Genomic DNA, 17,292 nt, shown 5'->3' with positions numbered 1-17,292 from the left:
TCACTAGAAGCCCCTCCTCTGCTCACCCCCGCCAACCCTGCCCTGCCATCACGCACTCTCTATCCTGCTCCACCCATGTTGCTTGGGCCCGTGCAGTGGTTCTTCCTTTTTTTTATTTTTTAAAAGATTTTATTTATTTATTCATTTATTTATTTATTTATTTATTCATTCATTCATTCATTCATTCATTCATTCATTCATTCATGAGAGACCCAAAGAGACGCAGAGACACAGGCAGAGGGAGAAGCAGGTTCCCTGTGGGGAACCAGATGCAGGACTCGATCCCAGGATCCCGGGATCACACCCTGAGCCAAAGGCAGATGCTCAAGCTGAGCCCCCCAGGTACCCCGGGTTCTTCCTCTTGACTACACATTGGAATCACCTGGTGAGTGAGTTTGGAAACAAAAAGAAGAGGGGAGTGTGCCTAAAGATTCTGAGACCCAGCTTGCCTGGGGCCCCGCTCCTTCCCACCCACACCTCTCCGCCTACCACCCCCCTTACACCCAAACCCCTGCGATAACTGTCAAGCTTTTTCTCTCCAGACCACCGGAGTGCTGGGGCCACCTCACTACTGACCCACTGGGTCCTCAGTCCTCAGCATACCTTCCAGCAGTGCTGACCAATTGGCCTCTCACTCTTTCTTGAAGCACTTACTTCCCTGGCTCCCTGACATCTGGCCCAGGCTCTCCATTGACCTCACTGGCTGTTGCTGGTTCCTCCCCATCTACTCTTGGTGGCCCAGGTCTCCATGCTGGGACCTGTTCTCTTCCCCGGGGTGCACTCCCCTCTCCCTTGCTGTGCTCACTCAGCCTGCAAGCTTTATAAGTCATCTATTCACTAAGATCGGATCGCTGATCTGACCTCTCCCAAACGCTGGACACGTGTGTCCAGACCCCCCACTTGGCCTCCCCACGTGGGTGTCTCGTGGACATCTCAAACTGAACATACCCCAAACTGGGGTCCTGCCCTTCCACCCCACCCCACCCCACAATGGCCTTGCCAGCCTTCCTGTTACTCAAGCCCAAAACTGAGTTGTGTTGGGTTACTTGCCTCTTTCACGCCTGCTTCCAACCCATCAGCAAATCCAGGTGGTCCTGCGTCAGAGTGTTTCCAGATCCTTTGCGTCTCACCCCTCCTCCATGCCAGTCTGTTCCAAACTGGATCATTTGTCACATGATAACTGATTCCTACCTCTACCCTGCCCCCACGGTCTCTTCCCAAAACAACAATTAGAAGGATCCTCTATCAAAATCCCTCCAAAGGCTCTACCTTTCCCTCTTGGGAAAGCCCGTGTCCCCACAGTGACCTACAAGGCCTTCGTGATGGACTCTCCATTTGTCTCCTCCTTGCCCCCATGCCAACCAGCTGGCTGTTCTCCAAGCTGTTGCTCTGACATGCCAGACTCCCTCTCACCTCAGGGCCTTTGCATGGGCTACTCCCTCTGCCTAGAATTTTTTTTCCTAGATAGCTGGAAAAGAACATTTCCTTCCCTCCAGCTTCCCATTCAATTGCCACTCCTTGGTGAGTCCTCCCCAGACCACTCTTTTAAAAATTGAAATCCTCTTTCTTGGCATCTCCCCTCTTTGCTTGCTTACCTCTATGGCACATGTCACCTCCTAATGCATGATACCTCCTAATGCACAATTTACTTATATGTAATGTTGACTGTCTGCTTGCACATGAGGTTTTAAGTCCCATGAGATTAGAGATGTTTGTTTTGTTCAGGGCTCTGTAATCCGGACGGTGCCTGGAGCTTAGTAGATGGTCATAGTGTTTGTTGAATGAATGAATGTGATGCAGCCCAGGAGCTGTGGGGGATGGTGAAAGGAAGAAGACCTCATTCAGTTCCACAGAGGTTATCACTAGTATTTGGTGCTGGGAGGGCTTCTTGAAGAAGATTGGAGATGAACCGTGAAAGAAGGATAGTATTGAACGATAGTAATATTAGTTGGGATAAGCAATAAGACTCATGAAATCCTAGGAGCAATTTCTTCAGAGCTCTGCTCACAGAGTGAGGGACAGTCGTGGGGGAGCCACACCAGAGGTAAGGTGAGGAGGCAAGATATAAAGCCGAGCCCGGTTGGCGGGGGGGGGGGGGGGGGGGGGCAGAGTCGCAGTCTCCTGGCAGGTGTGGGTGCTGCAGTGGGCCGTGAGGCCCCCTATCCTCACCCCCCTCACCCCCACCATGGCAGATCCTTTGTGCCTCTTCCAGGGCCCCAATCAAGAAGACACAGGAGCCACCTGGGTGGCTCAGTAGTTGAGCACCTGCCTTTGGCTCAGGGTGTGATCCCGGGGTCCTGGGATAGAGTCCCGCATCGGGCTCCCCACAGGGAGCCTGCTTCTGCCTCTGTGTCTCTGCCTCTCTCTGTCTCTCTCGTGAATAAATAAATAAAATCTTAAGAAAAAATAAAAAAGAAGACACAGTCTTCACGTTGAGGGTTATGAATCCCATCAGCAGAAGTAGTTTCCCGTGGCTGTACCTGTCTTGGAGGAAATTCTTTGTGGAGGAAGAAACGAAAGCTGTGCTGATACGTGGTCAGGGATTGGGCACCTCGTCCCTGTCGCCAGTCACGCGGGTGCAATTGGGTGTTGCTGTGACAACTGCATCGTCAGGCCCAAGTGGACAGAGTCTCCCTGAGTGTATCAGGTGCCAGACACACTGTGCACACTTTTCCACCTCAGCCCAAAGTGTGTGGAAGCCGCAGGTCATGTCAGGATCCCAAGGAGAAAGCCACAGCTCCCCCTTCAGGAACAGGAGGGCCCAGGGCCGTATTTGCACCCCTGCTCAGAAATCTCTGACACACAGCTTCGCCTACACTCCTCTGTGGTTCCTCTCTCCTGTCTCCTGTCTTCACCCCCTCACATCTGCACCACTTGCTTGGCCAAATTCACTTACTCATCATCTTCTAGATGCACCAGGAAAAACAGTGTGTAAGCAAGGAGATGGAGGAATGACAAAGCATGGAATGTTCTGGAAACACTTGGGGAGGAAGGACTTCGGTGTCTCACAGACACTGCTCGGACCCTGGCTCTGCCACTCATGGATGATAGGCAAGTTCCCTCATCGTCTAGCTGGGCTCTCCTCACCTCAGCCCACCTGCCTTGCAAAGCAGTGCTGAAAGCTCAGTGAGGCTGGCCATGTGAATGTGTCTGGCACGAAAGCAGTCAGCTCCAAACATACCAGAGGTGGGCAGATGGGGAGGGCGTCCTGGTGCTGCACACCAGAGACTTGGAGTTTGGCCAGTGGGGGCCAACGAGTCAGGGAGAGATTTAAAGCTGCGGAAGGGTTGGTGCTGCTATTAATCCCATCTTACAGATGACAGAAATAAGGCACGGAGAGGTTCGATAATTTGCTCAGGGCCAAATAGTTAATAGATGGCAGAGCTGGATTCAAACCCAAGCTCTTAACCAGTGTAGTGGTTATTCTTCCTTCAGCTGAACAGGAAAAGGAAAGAAGGAAAGGCCTCTGAGACTGAGGTCATGTTAGGGACCTTGGAATAATTAACTGAGATCCACAGAAAAGCTGGACTTGGCTTTGCCCCCAACATAGTGGCTAGGCTGCTGAGATAGGAAGAATTTAGGTGACCAGTGGACTGGTCACCATGAATCTAACACCCTTTACCGAGGATGGACCATCCGCCCTCTCTGAAGCTGGTGGCATCGCCCCGTACTCCCAGCACTTTGCTGGAAGGCCTGTGGGAAGCCCCCCATGCACTGGGCCAACTGCACAGCTTTGTGGAGCCTGTGGTAAGAAGAATGGGTTCAACCCTCCAGGCAGATCTAGGAAGGAGAGATCATGGCGCTAGGACTCAAGACTGTTCACACACACACACACAGCAGAGAGGTGTGCACAGGAAAGCCCCAGGCCTACAGCGGGACTCAGGCTGGAAGGCAAAGTATCATCTGCAGCCACGCATGACTGTGGTGGCCATCTGTTAGGTCCACTTCACCTGTTTCAGCCAGAATTTTATGTGGAGCATCAAACCCAAGGCAGTCCTCACCTGGACTCCAAGCAGGCAAGCTCATGGAGCTGGCCCTGTTGCTGCCGCCCTTAGGGCCAGGCCTCCAATGGGGAGGGAGGACAGGAGGTTCTGCCAAAAGCCCCCAAACCAATGTCATCTGTCACTTGGCCATCAAAGGAGGGCTGCATCGTGGGAGTGGAGCCACAGATGTGTGGTGGCTTCTTCCAGGGACAACCCAGAAGGCAGAGAAACAGTTCCCCTCTGGTTCCCCACTTCTTTTCTTCCAACACGCCCATTAGGAGGGCCCAGAGAGGGGACTGGAGTTCATGGGGACCCAAGACATTTAGTCCCTACAATGAGGGCAGGGCAGGCTGGGCAGGGGGAGATGGGAGAGTGAAAAGTGGTTGAGGGGCCATGCTGTTGGTCCCACCGGGAGCAGTCCTAGGTTATCTGGAATAATCTGATTCCAAATATACTGTCCTATTGTCCCAGTAAACTACCGAAGTTTTCTGGACATTTAAAATATGGGTACGCACTGATACCAGATTTGTCTTCCTGACACATGGCATTCCACATTCCACTCATTTAGCAGGACCTGACCCCGACGTCTGGCTACAGAGTCTATATCTGAACAAAATCCAGCATTCTTTCCAGAAGAAGAAAAAAAAATCCATAGTAAAACAGTAATCAAATGCTATTTCCTTAACATAATAGGAAATAATACCTAACAAGATCACTGGAACAAGAGAGGTATTCTCATTAAATTCTGAATGGACCAAGAATTATAAATATTGAAAAGGAGACAAGAATTTGTTTGATGATATAATCACCTACCCAGAAAACAAATTAGAATTGACTGGAAAACACTTAGAACTAGTATGCTAATTCTATAAAGTGGCTGGCTGGAAAATAAGTACTCAAAGAGTAATGTTTTTCTTATAGGATAACAATAACCAGCTGGAAAATTCGAGGGAAGGAGGATGTGGCTCACAAAAATAAATGTGCAGCTTCTTTACCAGGGACCCGGCAGACCTGGGTGGGCAGCTGGAAGAAGACTGGCGTGAAGGGAGAGGCAGGCGCATTTCCAGAAGGATAGACCCGAAGCAGTGAACCCAGTGCTACTTCCCCAAGTACCACGGCCAGTGAAAAGAATCAAATCTACCACCACCACCGCCGCTCCCACCACGACCACACACACAAACACACAGAGGATTTCAAAATTTGGGATCTGTTATTTGAAAGTTCCTCTAGAAAAATAAATGCAGGAGAAAAGCTACTAATGGTCTAGTGGGGTGGTAATGAGAGAATTTCTTCAGCTGATTGTGCATATCACATAGTGTCACCTAAAAAAGATGTAGTAGCAGGAAGCATGCAGGTCAGGGAAAGCCCTGGTGATGATCACGATGCTTTGAATTATGGACAATTGTTTATAGATTTTAGATAATAATGTGGTCCCTGTTACACTAGCCACTACTAGTAACCACTTCTGCAGGTTAACACTGCTTCTCTGGTTCCTTCTGAGGCAGGTTATGGGAAGGGGTGAGGGGAGGAAGGTGAGAACATGAAACCTCTGGATCCCAGGAAGATGAACTAGACGTCCTGATGGGAACTCCTGCTCGTGTCTTCTGTTAAAAGTAATCTCCGGAGAGGCCCTCTTACATCGACCTGAGAGCCGTGCTGAAAGGAGCAGCAACCTCTCTCCCCTTCCTCTCCGCCGTCTGCTGGGCAGCTGCAGAGTAGTGACCACGTGAGAATGCATCTGCATCCACATTGGCTGGGCTGGGGTACAGATAAGCAATGGCTGCTGGGAGCTCTGTTGCCTGGAACATGACATCCAGCCTGGCCAGAGGCCAAGTGATAAGACCACTGGGGGGGACTCATCTTCAGTGAGATGAGTGCTGGCGAGCATGTGCCCGGGGCAGTGTTTGTAGATCTAGAACCCATGGTCGTTAACGTTTACACTGGCTCCCACCACCAGCTCTCCCACCTTGAGCAGCTCATCACAAGCAAGGAAGATGCTGCCAGTAACTATGCCCGAGGCCACCACACCATTGGCAAGGAGATCATTGACCTTGTCTTGGAATGAATTTGGAAAACTGAACTGAGCTACTAGACAGGTCTTCAGGGCTTCTTGATTTTCCACAGCTTTCGAGGGGGATCTGGTTCCAGGTTCACCTCCCTGCTGGTGCGGCATCTCTCTGCCGATTATGGCAGGAGTCCAAGCTGGACTTCTCCATTTACACAGCTCCTGGGTTCCCACAGCTGTAGCTGAGCCCTACAGCTCCAGCCTCACTACCCACACTAAGCTGGAGCACTCTGATTGTGCTTTCATGGTAGACAACAAGGCCATGTATGACATTGTCATAGAAACCTCACTATCAAACGCCGCCCATCCTACACTAACCTGAGCAAGTTGGTAGGTCAAATTGTGTCCTTCACCATTGCTTCCCTTACATTTGGTGGAGCCCTGAATGATGTTCTGATAAGATTTCAGACCCACCTGGTGCCCTATCCTTGCATCCACTTCCCTCTGGCCACATATGCTCCATCTCTGCTGAGAAAGCTTACCATGAGCAGCTTTCTGTAGCAGAGACCACTGATGCGTGCTTTGAGCCAGCCAACCAGAGGGTGAAATGGGACCCTTGCCATGGCAAATACATGACTCACTGCCTATTGAACCAAGTTGCTGTGTCACTGCTGCCACTGCCATCAGCAAGACCAAGCGTACCATCCGATTTGTGGACTGGTGCCCCAGTGGCTTCCAAGTTGGCATTAATTACCTCTCTCCCACTGGGGTACCTGGTGGAGACCTGGCCAAAGTACAGTGAACTATGTGCATGCCAAGCAACTCCACAGCCACTGCCAAGGCCTGGGCTCGCCTGGACCACAAGTTTGTGTGTGCCAAGTGTTCACATACCTTTGTTCACTGGTATGTGAGTCGGGGCACGAAGGAAGGAGAGTTTTCTGCAGCCCATGAGGACATGGCTGCCCTTGAGAAGGATTATGAGGAGGTTGGTGTGGGTTCTGTTGAAGGAGAGGGTGAAGAAGAAGGAGAGGAATACTATAGTTAAAAATGTCACAAGGTACTGTCTTTACAGTACTTCTGTTTTAAATATTGAAACATGCTCTGATCAGCTTATTTGTATGTAGCATCGTATACTCTCCTATACAAGTACTGGCCTGCGTTTTAAAACATGACTCTCTGTTACAGACCCAAGCTGTCCGATTCTCTGATGGGTTTGAATGAAGTATTCCTTGTCTTAAATGTAAGGGGAAAAAAAGTCATTTGCAGAAAGGACCCCTGGAAAGTTATTATCAGCTCTTCATGAACAGCAGACTACCTCCTGGAAAGGTCTGCATTTTAGCGAGGCTGCACCTGCAGTGTGAAGCATCTGTGTTCGAGGACACTGAACACTTGGCAGGGATTGTCTCTATCCCCATGCACCCTGCCACCCTCCTTCTTCACTGTAGGATTACAAAGACTGTCTCGCAGGGGCTTTTTCAGGACAAATACTACAGCAGGTAGCAGTATTCGTCTGCGAAGAGGCAACGTTTTCAGGAAGAACTTAAAAAAATACATTCCCTGGAAATTGCCTCTAACATGTCAGATCTGCTCCAGGGAAAACTGCTATGGAAGCTTTAAGTAATGAACTGTCATCATTTGGATAATCGCCTTTCAGCAATCATGGGCTATCCCACCGTGCCGAATAAATCGGTTATAAAACGTAGGGGCTCTTAACCTTGAAAAGCCCACAGGGATATGTGATACAGAGCCAAATACCAAACAATACACTATATATTTTTTTAAGATTTTATTTATTTATTCATGAGAGACACACACAGAGAGAGGCAGAGACACAGGCAGAGGGAGAAGCAGGCTCCATGCAGGGACTCGAAATGGGACTTGATCCCGGGTCTCCAGGATCACACCCTGGGCCGAAGGCGGATGCTAAACCACTGAGCCACCCAGGGATCCCCCAAACAATCCATTTTATTTTTTTTAATAGTTTCTTTTTAAAGATTTTATTTATTTATTCACGATAGACATAGAGAGAGAGAGAGAGGCAGAGACACAGGCAGAGGGAGAAGCAGGCTCCATGCCAGGAGCCTGACGTGGGACTCGATCCCAGGACTCCAGGATCCCGCCCTGGGCCAAAGGCAGGCGCCAAACCGCCGAGCCACCCAGGGATCCCAACAATCCATTTTAAAACAATTTTCAATAGTTACTTTCTAGAGAAAGTTGGGAGCAGGTAGCTTTTCATTTTCTTAATAAGTCTGTCCAATTTTTAAGTCTTTATTTGACTTTTTAACTGATTTGACTCTTGAAGCACTGTTTGTGTACAATTGTAGTAAAAATAACACCCCCCTCAGGTGCCTCATTTCCCCACTTTGGTCTCCCACTCCCCAGTATTGGGTTGCTGTGAGGTCATTGTCACCAGCTTTTGGCAGTCACTAGCTCTTCCTGCCGCCCCCGAGTGCCTCCTGACCCCAGCAACACAGTAACTGAAAGGTGAAGAAGAGCTCCAGTCCCTCAGCTGAGGATGGGAGCCTGGCTGCTGGCTGGTCCCTGTTCACCTGATGGGCCCCACAAGGGAACCACATGTCATCATTAAAATGATGAGTAACAGTGGGAACAGGAATCAAACCTTTAAAGAATTTTAACACTGGCATTAGGCATTATGCCTTGTGGGTGAATGAGGATCTTGTGTTGCTGATTTTCTTTTTTTTTTATTTTTTTATTTTTTTTTTTTAAATTTTTATTTATTTATTTATGATAGTCACACACAGAGAAAGAGAGGCAGACACATAGGCAGAGGGAGAAGCAGGCCCCATGCACCGGGAGCCCGATGTGGGATTCGATCCCGGGGTCTCCAGGATCGCGCCCCGGGCCAAAGGCAGGCGCCAAACCGCTGCGCCACCCAGGGATCCCTGATTTTCTTTTTTAAGATTTTATTTGTTTATTCATGAGACACAGAGAGTCAGACAGAGAGACATAGACAGAAGGAGAAGCAGGCTCCCTGCGGGGCATCTGATGTGGCCCTCGATCCCAGGACCCTGGGGTCACGCCCTGGGCCGAAGACAGCCGCTCCACTGCTGAGCTACCCAGGTGCCCCTGGGACCTGATGTTTAGAAGCAGGCCTGAGGGCAGCCTGGGTGGCTCAGCGGTTTAGCACCGCCTTCGGCCCAGGGTGTGATCCCGGAGTTCTGGGATCAAGTCCCAAGTCAAGCTCCCTGCACGGAGCCTGCTTCTCTCCCTCTGCCTGTGTCTCTGTCTCTGTCTCTGTCTCTGTCTCTCTATCTCTCATGAATAAATAAAATATTTTAATAAATAAAAAAGAAGCAGGCCTGCCTGAGACGACAGTCCCAGGAGAAGAAAAACTGACATGAATGTGTGTTATCAAGGTCACTGCCAAGGACACCTGGTTTTTCTGGAACCTCTGAAAAGCAAAGAGAACCTCCCAGAACCATTTGCCTGAAGGAAGGGAGGCCGGAGCACATGTCCATGCACTGCAGTCACTGCATGTTGAGGGCTGCTTTCGGTGCCTGCGAGCTGAGCCAGTGTTGACAAGGCCCCAGGGGCAGAAAATAGGCAGGCCCAGGTTGAAGGCCCTGTGCCCAGAGAGGAGCAGGTCATGCAGGAGCCATTTTGAGCTTGCAGGGTCAGCCTTTGAGCTGTGCGGAGACCCAGGTTGGGCTGGTGGGCTGCGAGGTGCTGAGGCATCGCTCCACTGCCCCCCACTCCCAGGAGCATCTGAAGGAACAGAAGCTGTTTAGCCTGGGGGAGAAAGCATTGGGCATGTGACAGATGGCCTCACATCCCAAAGGCAGTCTGTGTTAGATACAGTGGCGGTGTGAGGGCTGAGGAGAGGGGGAGCAGATTCTGCACCAGACCTTGGTCAGCGACTCCCCAGGAGGTTCCCACAGAATGTTCACTTGCAAAAAACAGTGGCAAGATCAAGAAAAATAATACCCTCTAATGGTGGCCTTGACCAGTTATCTAATCAGGTGTGGAGAATTTGTTAGCTGGGCTGGACCTCAGCAAGCATTCCCTTAGCCGAGTTATTTAGGCTTCTGATGAAAGTAGGCCACGAAGCCCTCCATGTCACCTCTCCAAGACCCAGCCCTAAATCTTGATTGTGCCAGGACAAGACGTACAATCAAAGTGGTGTTGAAACACACATATTTTGGAGCCAAACTTCCAGAGCTTGGGCTTGAATCTTAGCTTGACCATTTAACTAATCATATGACCATGGGCAAGTTTCCTGGGGTCTCATTTAGAAAGCAGAGGTAATAGTAGTGTCTACCTCCTAGGCCTGGGATGAGGAATAAATGAGTTAATTCATATAAAACACTTACAACAGTATCCGGTACATAGAAAACACCCAAACTGCTAGCTACAATTATTAGTATTCCCTGTAGCAGGAGGAAAGGAAGAAAGGGGCCGGAAGGAAGGAGGAGGAAGGGGAGGAAGAGAAGGAAGATACACAGGCCAGGCTGCACCAGGCATTGCTTCTGCTGCCTAGCAACACCACCCACCAGCGAGGGTGCTTATATTCCACATTTTGAGAAATCTGATTGTTACTTCACCCTTTCAGAAAGAGCAGAGTGGTGGACTGGAGAAAATCTGAGAACTGCCTCTTGCTTGGGCACCTACCCAAGGGAAAAGGGATCAGGTTTATTTTGCGATGTTCCAGGGGTAATATCTATTCTCAGGATCATTACAGACTGTCTAATGTTTAAATTGTTCTTAATGGAACGATGGGCTGTCCATGGGTGCTCCCATATGCTAAGAAATCAAGGATGGGTGTGCTTTTGCTAGACCTGGCTCACTCTCGACATTTCCTCCCACACTTGTGAGACAGAGCATGGGAAACAGGGCAGAAAGAAGCCCATTTTACATATAGCCACCACTTGTCTTGTAAATAACATTTTATAATGTAACTTTACTGTCAACTTGTTCTAGGTAGTTGGAAGCACTTTCAAAGTTATTTTATTTCATCATCACACTAGCCCTGTGATGTAGGTGGTTTGTTAGTGAGGCCTCACTTCTTTCCTAGTCCTCTGGGCTTTGCAAGGAGGGATTCTTCAGCACAGTGACCTCTTGCCTCATCTTCTTGCTCCCTACAAAGGAAGTAGGTTACCTGACCCATGAGCTCAGCTCTTTCTACCTGCCCTTCCCTATGGGAGCCAGCTGACAAGAGGGAACATTCTTCTTGCTCTGGGCCCCTGAGCCAGAAGTTCTAGTGGGCAGGCACCCTGCATGAGAGACCTCGGATGTCCAGCATGGCCTGTGAGGGCATGGCCACATCGTTCTAATTCTGGGACTTGATATTTGCAATGAATGCTTGGCCTACAGACCCAAAGCCAGGTCTTTCAAACGAGGTGTATAGCATGATCTGTTTCTACCCACAGAACACTCTGACCCCAGATGTATAGGATCTTTTGACACCAACCAATTCTCTAATTCCCCAGATACTGGGTGGGTGTCCTCCAACTCAATTCAATTCTTTTTTTTTTTTAATGTTTTCTTTTTTTTTAAAGATTTTTAAAAATTTATTTATTCATGAGAGACACACAGAGAGAGAGGCAGAGGGAGAAACAGGCTCCATGCTGGGAACCCCACGTGGGACTCCATCCCAGGTCTCCAGGATCACACCCTGGGCCAAAGGTGGCGCTAAACCGCTGAGCCACCCAGGCTGCCCAACTCAATTCAATTCTGACATTAACAGCTTAGAATTCGTGCAGACCACATGGGTCAAAGGTTCAGTCCCACCTCAGACACCATGCACAAGTTCCAGGCTGCTCTCATTCTTCTGACCAACCCACTCTAAAGTTCCCACAACTCCCTCCTTGGGTTAAATATTTTCTAGAATGGCTCACAGAACTCAGCAAAACACTCTACATACACTGAGCAGTTTGTCATAAAGGATACAACATAGGAGCAGCCAAATACAAATGAAAGCGGTGCATAGGGCAAGATATATGTGGAGGGTGTTGGTATACGGAACCCCCAAGTCCTCTCCATGCATGCCCTTGATGTACCGTCCAACTCAGAAGCTTCCCAGATCTCCCTACTTAAAGGTGTTTATGGAAGTTTCATTATATAGGGCTGATGGAGTAAGTCATTGGCCATTAGTGATTGATTTACTCTCCAGCCCCATCTTGTTCCTGGAGGTGAGAGGCTAGGGGGCGGTGGGACTGAAGTTCCAACCCTTGGTCTTTCTGATGACCATCGTCATCCTGAAGCCATCCAGGAGCCCCCACCAGTCATCTCATTAGCAGACCAACAGGCCATGAGCCAGGGGAATGCTCCAGAAGGTGGGAAGAGAAGGAAACGGATTCTCACTTTAAGCTTCCAGAGGACATACAGCCCTGCTCATAAAACTCATTTTAGACTTCTCCTGAACACTGAAATAATAACTTTCTGTTGTTTTAAGCCACCATATTTATCATAATTTATTATAGCAGCAATCAAAAACTAATGGATTCTCCATCCATTTCTTTTACTTATAATGTATCTGTTGAACTCTGGCCTTTTGACCCACAAAGTTTCCTAAGGCAGGACTTTGCTAACTATGTACTAACGGCACAGTTGAACATTTTCCTCCATCTTCTGGATGTGCTGTGAATTGGCAGCTGAATCCCACAGCTTAGTCAGGCTAAGATTCCTTCCTGTGGCAAACACTGTAAGTGACTTGCCCTTTTTTCAGGAAGTACATGGTTTTTGTTCTGTTTCAATTTAGCAGCAAATGATGTTCAGGTCTCACCTCCATTAACTAATTCATTTGGAGTTGCAAGCTGGTGGTATTTGAATTCTGCAGTTTAAAAATTTTTATAAGTTATAATACCTTACAAGGTGATCCATCCCTTCATCTACTATTTGGTTGCCCAACGGTGCTGTTTATATAGGAAAAACAGTAAATGCCCTTCCTTTGCTTTTGTTTACTCTGTTTTCAAGATTATGAATTGGTTGCCCATCATCCTCAGAAGGTGATCAGTTAGTTTTTATTCAAATATCATCATAAATTTATAGACTTAAACATATTCAGCATATTTCAATCCACTGAAATTTCTGTCTTTATTGAGTCTCAAATTGTCCCACCTTTGGCCATTCAGGACCTCCTGAATCATTAGGACATGGCCATAATAGTCTTTGGTAGTTCTTTGCTATTTGGTATCTCGAGATATTCTAGACTTTTCTAGGACATTTCCTACCTCCAATCCAGAATCAGCCATCTCTCCTAGATCTCTGGTTTCTTTCAATGGAGAATGATTTTTTTTTTTTTTTTTAAAGAGAGAGCATGAGCATGAGGGGGAAGGGGCAGAGGGAGAGAGAGAATCTTAAGCAGGCTCCATGCTCAGCATGGAGCCCATGGCAGGGCTCAATTTCACAATCTTGAGATCATGACCTGAGCCAAAATCAAGAGTCGGATGCTTGACCAACTGAGCCACCCACGCATCCCAATAGAGAATGATATTTTCAGAGTATAACCTGAAGGCTATGGATATGTATAAAAAAATAAATATATATAGGGAGAGAAACAAAAATGTGGAAATAATGACCAACCAGAATGCAATGATTATCCATAGTACATCCAAATGTTACATACTACAACCAAAGTGATATACCTTTTGTTCATATATGTATACATATACTTATGAAATTTTACATATTTATCAACATGTATCTATTTATGAAGATATCTATCTATCTACTATCTATCTTGAGTTCATAGATAATTTTTCTATTCAAATTGAGAACACAGGTTTTTACTTAACCACTGTTTCATCTGTTTCTTCTTTCCTTCCCACTGAGATTCTTAGTTCTCAGTGATATGGGGAAAGATAGAAATAAAATATCCCATAGCTTGCTTCATCCCACATTGCACATACTACAGTTTCAGAGCAACAATACTAATCCTAGCACATTAATTATGATTGAAAACAAGCTTATTTGCCTATGCTATCCCCATTCTCCCTTTGTTATGATTTATTTTATTTATTTTGTTATGATTTATGTCATCAGACCACATAGTCATCACGTACTATAATCTCTGCTTTTAAACCATCTCTTAGTTTTACATGTAACTATGTATTTAATGCTGAGCAACCATCCTTGTGTTGATGTTTGCAGACATTTAGTTTTCTGAAGTTCATTCTCTACTGGATTCCTCAGGAGGAGCTCATGGCAATACTTATTTTCTGAGTTCTTCATGCTCACCAGAATGTGTGCTCTTTATATTGAAAAATATTTTACTGTTTTGAAATCCATGGTTCCCATCTTTCCTTGAGTCCCTCAAATATGTTGCTCTTGTGGCATGAAGCATTGCTGTTGAAAAGCTCGATGATATTCTTTACAAACCACTTTCTCTTTTTATCCGGATATTCGAAGTATATTTTCCCTTTTTCCCTAAGTCCTGTACTTTTCCTAGAATATGCTTTGGGTTGAGCTTCATGGATAAATATTCCCAGAAGTTACAATGTGTTCTCTTTTAATAAGTAGTTTTAAATGTTTGAAATTTGAGAAACATTCTCTTGAGTTATAGTTGTTTGTACCTGGTCTGATCCCTTGCTTTCGGTTTTCTACATCAGGGACTCCTGTTCCCATGTGTTGAATATTCTTTGTCTATTCAATATTTTTACACTCTCAAATACATTTACCATTTACTTTTTTCCTTATCCTTGCTGGATTCTGGGCATTTTCTCTCCCCTTCCCTTGTACTTGTCAACGTCTGCTGTGTTTCTTTGTTCTTATGTTCCTTCTAGTTCATTATTCACTTCTAAGATTTGTTCCTTCCATTCCTAATTCTTTTTTATTTCTGTCAATACAATTCTGAGATTTTTCTGATTTTGACTTAGGCTGGTTTTTTTTTTTTTTTTTTTCATCTTGTGTCATTTTCTTCATGTCTCTTAGCTTTTTCTGAAATACCTTCTAAGGTAGCCTCTAAGAGTCCAGCCAACCTGGTTGTACATCCATGTATAATCCCCTTCCCTTGGTCATGGGCAAGACTTGTGAATATAAGGGATATCATTCCCATGATTAACCTGCATTTTGTGGCAAACATCAGGGGTTTTTTCAGTTGTAATTAAGATTCCTAATCAGTTGGTTTTAAGTTAATTAAGGCAGAGCATCCTAGATGAGCCTGACCTAATCAGGAGACTTGTTTAAATGAGAGTCTAATGGTCAGAGAGAGAAAAGTCAGAGAAATTCAAAGCAGCAGGGACACTGTCCTGTTGGCCTTGAAAATGCAAGCTGCCTCAAGTTGTGGAGAGGGCCATGTCACTGGAGACAATAGATGGCCTGTAGCAGCTGAGGGTCTGAGTCCTACAACCACAAGGAATTGAACCCAGCCAACACCAGTGAGCTTGGAAGCATTCAGGACCCCAACCCTCAGGTAAGATCGGAGCCCAGCTAACACCTTGATTTCTGCTTCAGGAGACTCCAAGCAGGGGATCCGGCTAACCTGTGCTTGAACTCCTGGCCCATGGAAACTGCAAGATAATAAATATCTTTTCAGCTACTAAGCTCATAATTCATTATGCCACAATAGAAAATGAACATGGTCCATTATAGTTTTGCCCTGTTCATTGAGCATGTCTTTCCAGCATGCTTTCATTGTTTATGTGGATTGTATATCATTCTACTTCTCTTCATCCTTTTCTAAATAGTAACTTTGTATGAGATTTGACCTTGATATTTTGTGCTATTAATTTTTATATGAATTAGTTTTCCTGAACTTTTATAAGAAGGCTTCGTTCTAATAGCTTTTTGTTTTTTTCAAGCTTAACAAAGAGCCTTCTGTTGTTTTCATGTAGCAGCTTGCTTGATGACATTTACTGGCTTGGTTCTCAGTTATCTCGACGTTCTCTTTTCTTCACTTCTGTTATCCTCATTCTCCTCAATCTTGATCTTACTCCAAGCAGTCTCATCGTATGGGATCTCAATCAGGCAGGGAACTTTTTAGCTTTTATATATATATATATATATATATATATATATATATACACACACACACAATATATATATATATATTGTTTCACTCCTTGTTTCATGTGTTGTCGGCAGATTGGTCTGGCTTCCACTTGTTGTTCTGTTAGATGCCCCGTGACTTCCCTGAGTTCTTCCCACAGATGCTAATACTATGTGGGTCTCATGGCTTTAGTGGTTTGTCCCACCTGCTTTTATTTTGAAGTTAATGGAGATGTCTTCACAGCTAATTATCTTGTACATGTGGTGCATGAGTTTTTGTTTTTTTCTATCTAGTTGTGTTATTTTTATTTGAGGAATCAGGAGGACAGAGATGATGCTGTGAACCCCTACTGTGCATCTCCTAAGATTTCTCCTGATACCTTCTTTTTATGGCCCAAGAAGGATGAACTCTCAGGGAGGTTAACTAATCTGCTTTATTTTTTTTCAAGAATTTATTTATTTATTCATGAGAGACAGAGAGAGAGAGAGGCAGAGACACAGGCAGAGGGAGAAGCAGGCTCCATGCAGGGAGCCTGATGTGGGACTCGATCCCGGGACTCCAGGATCACGCCCTGGGCCGAAGGTAGGCGCTAACCCGCTGAGCCACCCAGGGATCCCACTAATCTGCTTTAAGTTATACAATTAGTAAGTAGAGAAACTAGAATTTGAACCTGGTCCAAATTTCAGAGTTCTAATTTTTTTCCAGTACATTTTTTAAAATCTTCTTTACTATAACAGTTCCCAGCTTTAAAACTTAATGGTTCCCCATTACCTAAACCAACTTAAAGGCCCAAAGCATTCAAGCCCCACCCTAAGCATTTCAGCCTCACCACCTCTCTTATACCCCCTCTTCTGTCCCCAAAAGCTGTCTCTATTCCTTCCCTGATCCATTATTGTTCTTTTACTCATCCCTTACCTCTCCAAATCAAGTCTCCCTCTAATCAATCACTAGTGACTCTTCTAGAGTCATTTTGTTTGTTCATGATTTGTGGAGGAGGGTATTTTAAGGCATTAACCTATGCTTTTCAGTACCTCTGTGTATTAGTTTCCTAGGACAGCTGTAACAAATCAGCATGAACTGGGTGGTTGAAAATAACAGAAATGCATTATTTCATAGTTGTGAAGTCTTGAGGTCCAAAATCAGCATATAAGCAGGGCTATGCTCTCTCTGAACCTATAGAGAAATCTTTCCTTGCCTCTTTCCAGCTCCTTGTGCTCTGCTGACAATCTCTGGCATTCTTTGGCTCATAGATGCATCATCCCGGTCTGTCCTCACATGATGTCCCCTCTGTGTGCCTCTGTTTTCACATGGGCCATCTTCCTATACAGACCCCAGTGAGATGGGATCAGGGGTCCACC

Source organism: Canis lupus, chromosome 15, assembly GCF_048164855.1.
Source record: "Canis lupus baileyi chromosome 15, mCanLup2.hap1, whole genome shotgun sequence".
NCBI classification, from domain to species: domain Eukaryota; kingdom Metazoa; phylum Chordata; class Mammalia; order Carnivora; family Canidae; genus Canis; species Canis lupus.
This window is presented reverse-complemented; position numbering follows the sequence as displayed.